The 14,977-nt window shown below is 35.7% G+C and overlaps 1 long non-coding RNA gene and 1 pseudogene across 2 annotated transcripts in view; one reads left to right on the top strand and one right to left on the bottom strand.

Annotated features, from left to right (window-relative positions):
• The window catches only part of LOC140713440 (uncharacterized), a 404,726-nt gene that overhangs the window by 354,019 nt on the left and 35,730 nt on the right, over window positions 1–14,977 (top strand). The window lies entirely within an intron of this gene.
• On the bottom strand, window positions 5,288–13,370 carry LOC103220989 (nocturnin pseudogene; annotated as a pseudogene).

The raw sequence follows: 14,977 nt of genomic DNA on the forward strand, positions 1-14,977 counted from the left end.
GAATGATAATATTGGGGATTCAGCTTCATTTGAAACCAGCTGATTACATTTCTTGCCATGAGGGTTTCCGAGGTAAACTCACAACTTTGAACTCTGTATGGACTCAGTTTATTTGTTCAGGGACCCTGAAATTCTATCAAAACTATGCACCAACAGGCAATGTAGAACCAATGTAAAAGTGCATTTGGGGGAGTAGGGAAGAGCTTAAGGTATTTTCCTGTCAAACTCTTCAATATTCTTGGCCTCAGAAAATAGACCAGAATAATGTATTTTTTTAAAATTCTTGCTACTCTGTAACCTCCAGATTCTTGAAAAGGGTAGATAAATTGAGACTTACTTGGAGATTTGCTTCCCTACTATTTTGCCTTTGTTAGTCAGTTTACAGAGGAAACTTATTAGCTTTCGTGATAAAAGATTCTTCATAGTTCCATCTGCAATGGAATTTTTTTTTACTTGAATAGCAATAAATAGAAAAATATGTGATTTTAGCTTTTCTATACAGATGCTATCAGTTAGAAAACAAACATCTGAAGTAGACTCTTTTCTGCTCCCCTTAACAGTAAAATTTCATTGACTTGCAATTTTATTGATCCTTGAGGTTACTTTGCACTTTGCTAGTATTAAGAACCCTGGGGAATGAGAAGCTATTGGAAATTCCGATTCCATTCACCAGAAATCCACCCATTCCCCCCTCTCATATTTACATCTGCCAATACTTTTCTCATTTGCTTCAGAGGGTGATAAATTTAGGCATCCTTTAGCATGCTATTCTTCATGTAATTCTATCATCCACACAAACTTCTTTTTAACATAAGCCATTAAACATTATGAAGTTTCAATAGATGGCACCTACATAGCAGTATTGAACTATAATATTAAGTTCACTAAAGAAATCATACTTGCTGAAACTCCCTTATCCACTTGCTATAAAAGGCTATATGAGATAGAATATATCAGTATTTTCAAATTATGGCAAGTGGGATCTATTCACTAATCAATATTCTGTATACCTTAATGCTATCTGGAAAATGCACACTAGAAATTAAACGTTTTTATTTCTTATTTTAACCTGTTATTTTAGGTCTTGAACCTTCTATTAGTCTCCATCTCCAACTGTGACCTTATTGTGTTTTTTAAGCCAAGAGCAGAATGTAATCAATCAATGGGACATGATATTAGAGTTACTGTAATCACTATTTTAATAGTTATTCTATATATATGATCAGAATAACAAGTTATGTTAAGCCACTGTTGTAGATATCATAAATCTTTTGATCACACATTTATTCATTAACTCAGTAAGCAGCATAGATTGAAAAGATTCTAGGTGCTCAGCACTTGGTTACATACTCAAGACACCAAAATAGTATATTATGATTACTTTGATAAAAAGTGAAAGAAATTTAACTATTTAAAATTAAGGAAAAGGGTGGAAAGTCTTCACTCACTTCTCTAGAAAATGTACATTTAACCCTTGCTTTCAGCTATGGTGAGATCCACTAAAAAAATACTCTCCAAAGTTTACCTTATTTTCTCCATATTCCTGCTCTTCTTCCTCTACAGTACATAAACAATATGGCCATAGCATTTGTTACCTTCCAGGTTTATGTGTAACACATAATTCATAATCTCAGTTGACTTCTCTCATGATAATTCCGAAAAGTATCACGAAGTATTTTCTAATTACTACTTTTCTATATTGAGGCACATGCTCGTTCTTTAATCAGACTGTGGCTAGGAGGATAAAATGTTCTGATGATTCTATTTTGGTTCATGAGTTCATCCCTAATGTTAGTATCAGAAATGTACACATTCATATTTCATAATGACCAAGAATGCAAGTGTTGGTTCTGTTAACCAGTCAGCAAAGACGGAGCTTCAAGGGCTCCAGCTGTTATGCTGTTCTTACACATACACACACTCATATACACAAAAAAGAAGTAATACATGCCAATAGACTATATATATATATATATATATATATATATATATATATATATATATATATATATGTTCCTGCCTTGTTCCCAGAGATGTCAAAGTTTGCCTGAGGATGTTAATTTTAACCTGACATATCATAAATTAATAGGATCTAGCCAAAAAGGTAAACGAGATTGCTCATGAAAAGTGTAGGTAACAAGAATAAAATATTTAAAATCCCTGAGGTTGGAAGGATATTGGCTTATTCAGAGACTTAACAAGAGCTAGTAAATCTAGAACACAAAGCTTTTGATAGAGGATCGGAAGGTCATGCTAAAGAAACACATAGACAATTCCATGTCTGTTGTACCAGGAAATGTAGATACTTTATATTTTCATTGGAAGAAGAAATAGTCACCATTTTTTATTTTAAAATACAGATATAACAATCAAATAAGAAAGTTTGGAAAAACAAAATAAGATGTACCATTTATTAAGTGTATACTTCAGTAATGTTAAGTACATTCCCATTGTTATGCAACAACTTTCCTGAACATTTTCCTCTTGTAAAACTAAAACTGTATAATGGCTAATCCAATTGGGGTATAATTGACAAGAATTGTACATATTTACAGTGTATTATGTGATGTTTTGAGATATGTATACATTGTAAAATGATTAAATCAAGCTAATTACCCATCCCCTCTTTTTTTTTTTTTTTTTTTGGTGGTGAGAACATTTTGCATTTCCTCAGTAATTGAGTATATAATTTATTATTATTAACTGTAGTAACCATGCTGCACACATAGATCACCAGAGCTTATTCATCTAAAACTTTGTATCCTTTGACTAATCATTCCTCATTCCCTTCCCCCACCCCCTATTCTCTACTTGTCTGGATTCCACATACAAGTGAGGTAATACAGCATTTGTCTGTCTGTGTCTGGCTTATTCTACTTAGCGTAATATTCTCAAGGTTCATCCATGAGGTCACATAGGACAGGATTTTCTGTTAAGACTGAATAAATATTACGTTGTATATATACATTACTTTTTTTATCTATTGCTGATGGACACTTAAGCTGATTATGCATCTTAGCTGTTATAAATAATGCTGCAGTGAACATGGGGGTACAGATATCTGTTTAACATCTTTATTTTATTTCCTTTAGGTATGTATGCAGGAGTAGGACTGCTAGGTAATATGGTAGTTCTGTTTTAATTTTTTAAGGAACCTCAATGCTATTTACAATGGCTATACTAATTTATACCTTCCCACCAACCGCATACAAAGGTTCCCCTTTCTCGGCATCCTTGCCAAGACTTTATCATCTATCTTTTTGATAACAGCCATTGTAATAGGTATGAGGCAGCATGTTATTGTGGTTTTAATTTGCATTTTTCTGATTAGTGATGTTGAACATTTTTTCATATACTTGGCCATTTGTATGTTTTCTTTTGGAAAATACCTGTTCAAGTCCTTTTCCCTTTTTTAATTGGGTTTTCTTGATATTGAGATGGTGTGAGTTTGTTATTTATTTTGGAAATTAATGCCTTATCAGAAGGTTTACAAATATTTTCTCACATTCCACAGGCTTTTTTCTCTGTTTGCTGTGCAGAACTTATTTACTTTGATATAATTTCATTGTCCATTTTTGCTTTTGTTGCCTGTGCGTTTGAGGTCATGTCCAAAAAATCATTTCCAAGACAGATTTCAAGAAGCTTTTCCCTTGTCTTCTACTACTTTTACAGTTTCAAGTGTAACAATTAAGTGTCCAATGTCATTCTTCTATACATGGACACTGTTTTCCCAACACAGTTTATTGAAGAGACTCTTCATTCAAAGGTCTTGGCAACTTTGTCAAATATCAGTTGACAATAACTGTATTTACTTCTTGGCTCTCTGTTCCAGTGGCCTAGACATCTGTTTTTATGTCAGTACTATGTTGCTTTGATTACTATAACTCAGTATATTTTGAAAACATGTAATGTGATGCCCTCCACTATGTTCTTGTTTCTGAATATTGATTTGGCTATTTGTGTTTTATGTGTGTCTAGTTCAATATAGGTTTTAGAATATTTTTCTATTTCTGTGAAACATGCCATTAGAATTTTCATAGGGATTGCACTGAAGGTAATGATTGCATTGGGTAGTATGGCTGTTTTAACAGTATTATGTCTTCCAATTCATGAACACAGAGTACTTTTCCATTTATTTGTGTCTTCAATATTTGTCATCAGTTCTTTGATTTTCAGCTTACAGCTTTTTTTAACCCCCTTAAATTCATTCCTAAGTGGTTTTATTGCTTTTGATGCTTTGTAAATGGGATTTCTAAAATTCTTTTTCAGATAGTTCATTGTTAGTACATAAGGGCATAAATTTTTCCAGTTGATTTTGTATCCTGTAAATTTACTTAATTTGTTTATTAGTATAATAGTGTTTTGGTGGCATCTAAAGTTTTCTGTATATAAAATTATGTCATCAACAAACAGAAAATTTTATTATTTATAATTTAGATGCCTTTTATTTCTTTCTTGCCTCATTGTTCTGACTTGTATTTCAAGTACTATATTCAATAAATATGGTGAGAGTGGGCATCCTTGCCTTATTCCTGATCTTAAAAAAGACTTTGGCTTTTAGTTGTTGAGTATGATGTTAGCTGTGGGGTTTTCATACATGACTTTCATTAGGTTGAGCTACATTCCATCTGTATCTAATTTGTTGCAAGTTTTTTAAAATCCTGAAAAAATACTGAATTTTGCCAAATGCTTTTTCTGTTTCTATTAAGATAATCTTAATAGATTAAGGAACTTATTTTTAATTTAATCTTAAAATATTATCTTTTTCATCTTATTAATGTGGTATATCATATTTGATTGGCATGTATTGAATCATCCTTGTCTTCTAGGCATAAATCCCACTTGATCATATTGTACAATTCTCTTTATGTGTGGCTGAATTCAATTTGCTAGTATTTTTTTGAGGATTTTTGCATCTATGATAAGGGATATTGGCCTGTAATTCAATTTTCTTGTGGTGTCCTTGTTGGACTTTGGTATCAGCGAAATATTGACCTTGTAAAAATAATTGGGAATTTTCCCTCCTTTTCAATCTTTTTGAGAAGTTTGAGAAGAATTAACGCTATTTTTTTTTTTTTTTTTGAGTGCAAACACCTTTTTTGCTATAAGTTTTAATTGAAAAGATCTGTGAACTAAAGGGTGTGTTTTCCAAGGGCATGCTGGAAACAGAAAATGAAATGATAGAAACTTCCAATGTTTCTATCCTTCCTCTGGCATTGTCATATCCTATTTGTTGCCTGAAACATCCCGTTAAGACTCTTGTGATTAAAAAGACAAAAACAAGTATTTATAAAAGTCCATCAGGTTCCTCAGTAAAGCTGAAGTCACACACTAGAGACAGGTGGTCTGAAGGATAATTGAAGGAAGGTAGCCTGTTGGGTCCAATCTGTTCTTCAGTGAGCAGATTGAGAGCTGACCTTACATTTAGAGCATGTTTAGAATACCAGATGTAATCCAGGGTGTGCCTGCACTCCCCTGAGGTCCGGATCTTCCAGCTAGTGTATGGGGGTTCTGACTGCCCATCAGCACTCAGCAGCTTGTAGGCGCTGTTCAGGTTGAGGCTGGAGGAAGCAAAGTGTTTGTAGACCTCTTCTGTTGGCTCTGTGTTGAAGTCCCCACACACAATATGGGGAATCTTGGCTCCTTGGGTGATGTTTTACAGGTTCTGAAGGAGGTCACAGCCTTGAGCTGATCGAAACCGCTCCCAGCCAATGCGTGCTTTTAGATGGGTAACAGCAATGCAGAACTGTCGGCCTGACTCCTTGCACTCCAGGGTCTGTGCAATGGCCACCTGGTTGGTTTTCAGTGTCATGGCTGTCAGCCTAATATTGGCGCCGTTGACTAGCTTGAATTGGTTTTGAAGAAAAAATAAGGCACAGCCATCTGGTCCATTGTTGTGTTCTACATCTAGACAAGGTGACCAGGGTTTCGGGAAAAACGTGCCTCGATAGCCTAGTCTACTGAGGAGTGGTTGGAAGGTGTCAAAATAATGGTTCACCTCTTGGAGGCACAATATATCAGGCTGGTAGGCCAGGATTTCTTCTAGGATGAGACATTTCCTTTCTTCCCATTTGAGTGCTTCAACAGGGCATTGTACAAAGTTGTCTTTGCCTTCTCCAAGAGCTTGGGCGAGGATGTTCCACTGCATAAACCTGATAGGCTGGTGGGTGGGTACTAGGGCAATCTGTCCTCAGATCCACAAAATCCCTCTGGAACCGGGGAGGTCCGGTGTGCAGGATGGACTTGCATTCTTCAAGAAGCTCTTTAGGATCAGTGGGCTCCAGATGTTCTGGGTCAGGTGACACCAAATACTCTGGGTGCTGGGAGGCAGCACTGCTGTTCAGTGTCTTGGCGAGAGCACTATAGAGTCTGCTTGTACCGGTTCCCATGGAATACGCTGTTCGGGAACACGACCTCGTGGCACCAGAGGCCGCTGAGACCACCCTAATTATTCTTTAAATGTGTAATTTGCCAGTGAAGTCATCAGGTCCTGGGCTTTTCTTTGTTGCAAAGTTTTTACTTTTTGATTCAATCTCCTTACTAGTTATTGTTTCATTCACATTGACTATTTGTAATTTTGACTTAGTAAGTTGCATGTTTCTATTAATATGAATGTATTCGGTTCTTCTTGGTCAATTGGTTGATATATAATTGTTCCTTGTGTCTTATGATCTCTTGCATTTCTGTTCTGTCAATTGTAAAGTCTTTCATTTATAATTTTTAGTCTTTTTAGTCTGTTTATCAATTGTATCTTTTCAAAAAAAAAAAAAAAAAAAAAAAAAGGCCTTAGTTTCCTTGATGTTTTCTGTTGTTTTTCTAGTCTGTTCTTTTTAAATTTCTGCTCTAATCTTTATTATTGTGTTTATTCTTATGATTTTTGCTTAATTTGTTTTCTTTTCTAGTTTTTTATTCTATAAAGTTAGGTTGCTTGAGATCATTCTTTTTTTCTTAATTTAGGCGTTTGTTACTATATACTTCTCTCAGAGCTGCTTTTGCTGCATCCAGTACATTTTGATATGTCATATTTTTATATGTCTTAACATTTTATTTTTCTTAATTTCTTATTTGACCCTCTGGTTGTTCAGAAGTGTATCATTTAATTTCCACCTATTTGAGAATTTTCCAGTTTTCCTCTTATTAATTTCTAGTTTAATACCATTGTGGTCAGAAACTATTTTCAATATTATTTTAATTTTCTTAAATGTGTTAAGACTTATTTATTGACCTCACATATGACGTATCCTGGAGTATGTTCTGTGTGCACTTTGTGTAGTTTTTTTTATTTAGAGATAAATATTTTTTTTGTTTTTCCTTTCAATTTTTCACCGTGTGCACTTGAAAAGAATGTGTATTCTGCTGCTGTTGAAGAGAACATTCTGTATGTATCCAGAAGGTCCATTTGGTCTAGACTGTTTAAATCTGCTGTTCCTTTACTGATTTTCTACCTGAATAATCTATCCATTGTTTAAAGTGGGAGTATTGAAGTTCTCTACTATTATTGTATTGCTATTTATTGTTCCCTTCAGTTCTGTTAATATTTGCTTTATGTATTTAGTTGCTCTGATAAGTTTAATATTTTAGGTTTGTTGGTACATGTGAAGGTCTGTTTTACATGTTATCACATCACCCAAGTATTAAGCCCAGTACTCAATAGTTATCTGTTCTGTTCCTCTCCCTCTTCCCACCCTCCTACTTCAAGTAGACCCCAGTGTTTGTTTCCTTCTTTGTGTTCGTAAGTTCTTATTTAGCTTCCACTTGTAAGTCAGAATATGTGGTATCTGGTTTCCTGTTCCTGTGTTAGTTTGCTAGAGATGATAGTCTCCAGCTCAATTTGCATTCCTGTGAAGACATGATCTTGTTCTTTTTTATGATTGCATAATACTTCATGGGGTATATGAACCACATTTTCTTTATCCAATTTGTCATTGATGGACATTTAGGTTCATTCCATGTCTTTGCTATTGTAAACAGTGCTGCAGTGAACATTTGCGTGCATGTGTCTTTATGGTAGAATGGCTTATATTCCTTTGGGTATACACCCAGTAATGGGATTGCTGGGTCAAATGGTAGTCTTGCTTGTAGCTCTTTAAGAAATTACCCTACTGCTTTCCACAAATGGCTGAACTACTTTACACTCCCACCAACAGTGGATATGGGTTTCTTTTTATAATGGTCATTCTGACTGGTGTGAGGTGGTAACTGTGGTTTTGATTTCTATTTCTCTAATGATTTGTGATATTGAACTTTTTTGAGAAGTATCTGTTCATGTCCTTTGCCCACTTTTGTTTTTCTCCTGCAAATTTAAGTTCCCTATAGATGCTGAATATTAGGCCTTTGTCAGATGCATTGTTTCTTAGTAATTTTTCCCATTCTACAGGTTGTCTGTTTACTCTGTTAAGAGCTGCCCAGCAAAAGAAATTATCAAGTTTAATTAGATTCCATTTTTCAATTTTGCTTTTGTTGTGATTGCTTTTGGTTTCTTTGTCACGAAATCTTTGCCCATTCCTATGTCTAGGATGGTATTGCCTAGGCTGTCTTCCAGGGTTTTTATAGTTTTGGGTTTCGCATGTAAGTCTTTAATCCATTTTGAGTTGATTTTTGCATAGTGTGTAAGGAAAGAGTCCAGCTTCAATCTTCCGCATATGGCTAGGCAGTTGTCTCGGTACCATTTATTGAATAAGGAGTCTTTTCTCCATTGCTTGTTTTTAGCAGCTTTGGCAAAGATCAGATTGTTGTAGATGTGTGACCTTATTTCTGAGCTCTCTATTCTGTTCCATTGGTCTATGTATCTGTTTTTGTACCAATATCATGCTTTTTTGGTCACTGTAGTCTCATATAAAGTTGGGTAATGTGATTCCTACAGCTTTGTTCTTTTTGCTTAGGATTGCCTTGGCTATGCAGGCTCTTTTTTTTTTTTTTGGTTCCATATAAATTTAAAATATTTTTTTCAAGTTCTGTGAAAAATATCAATGATGGTTTGATAGGCATAGTGTTGAATCTGTACATTTCTTTGGGCAAAATAGCCATTTTAATGATACTGATTCTTCCAAGGAATACAGGGAGGTGAAAGATCTCTATAATGATAATTACAAAACACTGCTCAAAGAAATCAGAGAAGACACAAACAAATGATAAGTTTTTTAAATGACCATTTTGTCTGTAGTGTGCATAATGGGTTGGGAAAATACTGGTTTCTAAGCCATTAGAATAGTCCCTGGAAACAGTGGTAGTGGTTGGTTAAGTATATTGATAATGGGAATAGAAAGAAAGACATTTGAAGATGTTTAGTGAAATATCTAATACATCCTACATAGATTTTAGGTTTAGAATGTAAGGAGGAGAAAGGCATCAGGAAGGACTTCAGTTTTTATGGGTTTATAGCAGGGGAATGGAAAATGAGTAAATTAGATGGATGGATCTAATTAATGGTAAATTATTTGGATGGAGGTTTATTTCTATGAGCTGAAGACCTGAGAAAAGCCTAGTGTTGCTGTAGCCCAAAATGTATTTTGGAGATTATAAAGAAAGAAAGATGGCTATGTGACTAACTTTGAAAGTGTTCCATGTCAGTTGAGAAAGCATACAGCACATTTATTGGGGGAAAAAAGCAAACTTACAGTAAAATATGTCATTATTGAAAAGGTAATACATTCTTACTACTTATGTGAATGCTCATATATAAGAAATGAAAGGAAAATGAGACCACCTTGTATTTGGATGGTCAGAAAATTGTAGCTGGAAGAGGAAAAGCTTTCGTCAGACCAGGATTTCAGAAATAAGTAGAGAACATAGTGAAAGAGCAATTTTGTTATGAAAACACAAACATCAGATTCTGCAGAGTCAATGACTTGATTAATGTGTATGAAGATTTTAGACTGGGAATGAATAGAAGATAAAGTTGGAAAGATGTTTCAAGACCTGACAGTGAAGTGTCAGTATACCAGACAAAAGGCAAGATTTTGTCCATGAAGAAAGGGTGGGTCATTGAAAAATGGGGGGGGGGTCTAATAAGAATTACATATCAGTCAATCCAGAAGACTATATATGCAGTGATGTTAAATCAATCCACATTCTGAGCCACATCATGCCTACTGATGAAAAACATATGCCTTCTGGAAATAAGGATAAATGAGTCAATATATGTAGCTCACTAAAATTTTGCCTCACTAATATGGTTTGGCTGTGTCCCCATTCAAATCTCAACTTGAATTTTATCTCCCAGAATTCCCACATGTTGTAGGAGTGACCCAGGGGAAGGTAACTGAATCATGGGGGCTGGTTTTTCCTGTGGTACTCTCGTGATAGTAAATATGTCTGATGAGATGATGGGTTTTATCAGGGGTTTAAACCACTTTTGCTTCCTGCTCATTTTCTCTTGCCACTGCCAAGTAAGAAGTGTCTTTTGCCTCCCACCATGATTCTGAGGCCTCCCCAGCCATGTGGAACTACAAGTCCAGTTAGACCTCTTTTTGTTCCCAGTTTTGGGTGTGTCTTTTTCAGCAGCATGAAAACAGAATAATATACTCAGCATCCCAGGATCTACTTCAGATAGCAGTTGAATTAAGCATAGTGTACATTGACTTCTACATTGACATCATAACATTGATTGTTCCACAAAACTTCACAAATTCTCCTGGATCTATCGTTGACCAAGACCTACAGCAATAGTATTTGCTTCTTCTACCTCTCATGTGTGTGATTATTTGTGGCATGCTCACTGCTGGTGAAAGAAGCCTCTTCTTGACAATCACCTGTTTTACCAAAGTCCTTTGGTTCTATTAGCTGGGGACTCACAAGTCAACCATATAGCAGTAAACTCTACCTATATTTCACTTCTAAATACTGCTTTCTTAGATTTCTAGAAACACTCAGGCTTGATCTCACCTATATTTCTACTCTAGAGAATTAAAACAAGAACAAAGTCTTGAGGAACATTTTTTAAAGGAAGATTTACTTCTTATAGTAAAAATGTAACAGTGCAGTAAACCTGGTGTCTAAAAGGGTTTCTTTGCTAAATCATCGAATCTATTTTTAAATGCAATGTCTACTATTCCATAAAGATTCAAATGCATTATGTGGAGAATGTTTATTAGATTTTCACTAGCAAAAAATGGAGAATTTTGGCAGCAGAGTTTATTTTTATTATTGTATTTATGTATTTTTTTTAAATAATAACACCAATGTATAGGTCAGTAAGAATATCCACATTTGTGGAAGTTTTATTTTTAGATCTTTCCACAAATGAGATTTTAGATATGTCAGCATCTCAGTCAGGGCCAAGATTAGGGTGATTCAAGTGAGAACAAGGTACTACATTAAAATATTATTTATCTTGATCTCAGTTTTCCACATCTCCTTTTAATTTGATGCCTCAGGCAAGTAACTAAATTGACTTTAGTCCAAAACAAGGAGTTTAAGAAAATGGCTTTTTAAGTTTGTCTGTGACAACCTCTCATACCTGGTGATTCTCTTTAGCAATTAGTGCCAGAAATCCCACTCTACATTCAGTCATAATGCTTCTTCAGGACCGCACTGTCCTCTGGTCTGAGAGTAGCACCTCCAAGCCAGCATTTAGAAAATCAGCCTTGAATCTTGGAATAAAAGTACCTAGTTTTCTAGTATCTGGTTTTGTGTGGATGAGTGAATTTATACAGTGTTCATTAGTAATGTCACTGCTTAGAATGAGAAATATAAAACAATGGTTAACAAAGTTTAATGTACATATTAATCACTTGGGGATTTAGTTAAAATACAGATTCTGAGTATGTAAGTTTGGTGTGTGATATGGTTTAGATATTTGTGTCCTCCAAATCTCATGTTGAAATGTGATTCCAAATGCTAGAAGTGGGGCCTGATTGGAGGTTATTGGAACATAACACCATGCCCTTGGTGATAAGTGAGTTCTTGCTGAGTTAGTTCACATGAGATCTCATTGTTTAAAATAATATAGCACCTCCCCCCACCCCCTTGGTCTGGCTCTTGCCATGTGACTCACCTGCACCCATTCACCTTCTGCCAGAAATGAAATCTTGCCAACCAGAAGCAGGTGATGGTGCCTTGCTTCCTGTACAGCCTGCAGAACCATGAGCCAATCAAACTCTTTGCTTTATAAATTACCCAGTCTCAGGTGTTTCTTTATAGTGATTCAAGAACACACTAACACAGTGTAGGATTTAAATATATTTCCATATATCTAACAAGCTCCCATATAGTGATGTCCCTCCATGGCTCATGCTTTGTGTAGCAAATCCCCCAAATCTAAAAGTATTAGAGATATCCAAAGGTTCTGATTTTTTTCAAGTTACTGTATCCCAGGCAGCATCTTTTTCTTTTAAAACTCAAAATGCTGATGGATGGGGACACATGATATTGAAAACAGACTACAGAATTACACTGGATTTTGGCTACAACTGAACAATTCCCATACATGAAAAGTATGATCATCTCCATTAAAATATTTGTCTACCCTAACTCGTGTCTGCACCATGACAAATAATCCTTCCAACAACTAAGAGTGGCCAACCTATCATTAAAAATCGCCACGGCACACGTTTACCTATGTAACAAACCTGCACATGTACCTTGGAACTTAAAATAAGAAAAAACCTTTGGCAAAGGTGATCTCTGCCTATGGTACTTGTACTCTAGAGAATAATCCCTAACAGTACTGGAAACTGAAGGCATTGTTATGGCGTCAAAACCCTGTATCACACTCACTGAAAATAAAATCGCCCACTCCTAATGAAGCAAAACTAAAAATTCTATTCACATAGGAGTTTATCTTGCACAGTCAACAATTTGAATTCTGTTCTCAGTGTATGGTAAGCAAAAAGAACCAGCAACTAAACAACATAGCAAAGAAATGTGATAAAGCCAAATCTGTCTCACTTTTTTTTTTTTTTTTTAATGTAGCCTTATAACTGCAGTTGGAAACAATCTGGCAGGAAAGAAAATACACAGCCTGAGAGACTGTGCACACTTCTCTAGTCAAACAAGTTATACATGTGGTCCTTACTGTAATATTCACACCATAGTGTAATATTCCTCTACCAAAAAGTGAGTTGAAAGACTATCAAAAGATGATCAAAGAGCTACTAACACTAATGTTTATTCTCTAGTAACCATAAAAATAAGATTTGGTTTGATTAAAAAATATATTTACTCCTTAAGACACAGAATGTCTTGGTGGCATTGGTGGTTGCCTCACAAAGGTAGTTTATTCATCTCTTTCTTGGCCTCTTAATTATCCCAGCTGCTTTTACTATAATCTTTAATAAAGAAACTTGCTTCTCAATGGGCTTCAATACTCTCATCTCTATCTGCTTTCCTTGGTTTACATCATGGTCCTGGAAAGTACTTTCTGGATCCATGTCTTTCGTGATGTTTCATCACGCTTAGAATCTTGTCAAGGAAGAACAAATCAGCTAGATAACAAAAATATACTATCTTACATTTCTGGAGATTAGAAGTTCTATGTGGTTCTTACAGGACTAAAATCAGTGCTTCATTTTTACTGGAGGTTCCAGGAGAGAATCTGTTTTCTTTTTTTTTTTCTAGTTTCTATAGGTTACCTACATTCCTAGGCTTGTACCCCCTTATTCCATTTTCAGAGAGGATCATGTAAACTTCTGCATTTTTCATATTTCCCTTCCGATTTTAACCCCCATTTTCTTTCTATAAATCCCCTTCTGATTGCATTGGGACTACCTGGACAATCCAGGATAATCTCCCCATCTCCAGAAACTTGACTTCATCACATCCACAGTCTTTTACCCTGCAAGGTAACGTATTTGCAGGTTCTGAGGATTTGAACACTGACAGCTTTAGGGGGCTAGAAATTTGTCCACTACAGTACCTTATCTGCTTCCCAAATAAACACAAACAATAGTTTTGACAAATGCTTTGCCCCTTCAAAACATGGAGAGCATTATTCCAGCCTCAAAAATCAGTTTCCTTTTTTACTTCTTTACTCTGGGACTCAGGCTGATGGAGCACCTGCTATCTGGAGTATTACCAAGAGACTTGCAGAAAAAAATAGAGCTCTGGGTGATTTTATACTGAAAAATAAAGGTCCCATAAGTGACACACATTACTCCTGCTCACAAATTATTAACCATGACCAGTCTTATGGCGCTACACTATCACAAGAGTGCTAGAAAGTGTAATCTCAACATGGATCCAGAAAAGAGAAACAGGCCGGGCGCGGTGGCTCAAGCCTGTAATCCCAGCACTTTGGGAGGCCGAGACGGGCGGATCACGAGGTCAGGAGATCGAGACCATCCTGGCTAACACGGCGAAACCCCGTCTCTACTAAAAAATACAAAAAACTAGCCGGGCGAGGTGGCGGGCGCCTGTAGTCCCAGCTACTCGGGAGGCTGAGGCAGGAGAATGGCGTAAACCCGGGAGGCGGAGCTTGCAGTGAGCTGAGATCCGGCCACTGTACTCCAGCCTGGGCGACAGAGCCAGACTCCGTCTCAAAAAAAAAAAAAAAAAAAAAAAAGAAAAGAGAAACAAAAATAGATATTAAATATCACCATTAATCATCCCGGGAAGTGATACCCTATAGGTACCTTTCATTCTCAATGCAATTATTAACTTCTTAATAAGTGATTTCTCTTAATTTATTAAAATTTTACAGGGGCATAAGCTCTGGAAAACTGGCATAGGTACATGTACTGGAAAATGTAAACGAGTTATTTCTTAGTCTACTCTTGTATTATGGAGTCTATGTTCTTCAGGAATGAAAAGCACAAATTGGATTAGACTAAATATTGGCTTCAAAGAAAGTCATTTTCCTTAGGGTAACTGCTCTAAGGTCTATCAGTTGAAATTTAGGGCAAATAATGTGTTAATCTTATATGCCTTTAAATATTTAGACTTTTTAAACAGCATGGAATATGCGATTTATTCAACTTGACTGGTGCTGAAATGGAAAAACAACTTGAAAGAACCTTAACTCTGAGTATCTGAGTAAGAC

The sequence above is a fragment of the Chlorocebus sabaeus genome, chromosome 14 (genome assembly GCF_047675955.1).
Source record: "Chlorocebus sabaeus isolate Y175 chromosome 14, mChlSab1.0.hap1, whole genome shotgun sequence".
Classification (NCBI taxonomy): domain Eukaryota; kingdom Metazoa; phylum Chordata; class Mammalia; order Primates; family Cercopithecidae; genus Chlorocebus; species Chlorocebus sabaeus.